This window comes from Pteropus alecto, unplaced genomic scaffold (genome assembly GCF_000325575.1).
Source record: "Pteropus alecto unplaced genomic scaffold, ASM32557v1 scaffold164, whole genome shotgun sequence".
Lineage (NCBI taxonomy): Eukaryota > Metazoa > Chordata > Mammalia > Chiroptera > Pteropodidae > Pteropus > Pteropus alecto.
The window spans coordinates 23,696,239-23,696,656 of record NW_006439568.1 but is presented as its reverse complement, the minus strand read 5'-3'; positions in this window follow the sequence as shown (position 1 = coordinate 23,696,656).

The window sequence follows — 418 nt, the reverse complement described above, 5'->3', positions numbered from 1 at the left end:
CAAGCTGTGGCTGTGTTGGAAAAGTCGAAAGCACTTACTTACAAGATGTGATTTAATCTAAAACTTTTTCAGCTCCTCTCCTCCGCAGAGCTTATAAAGTTAAGAACCATTTGGTTATAATCCCAAGGTTTTAATTGCAGAAACAGAATTGATGTAATTTCAGAGAGCAGCTGACAAGTGCAGAATCTCTCTTTTCAGTTTTTTATTACCATCAGCACAAGTAAGGGAACTCCCTGGCGTAACTGATTCATATAGAGTCAGGTTAGAGGCCTTTAGCTTTACTTCAGAAATACCACTCAGCACACTTTTTGGACAATATTTGAGATACTGCAATTTAACAACAATACCATTATTTCTGTGCCTAATGAAAGAATTCTCCAGACATCAAAACTAGGCTTTAATAACTTTTGAAGGTAGA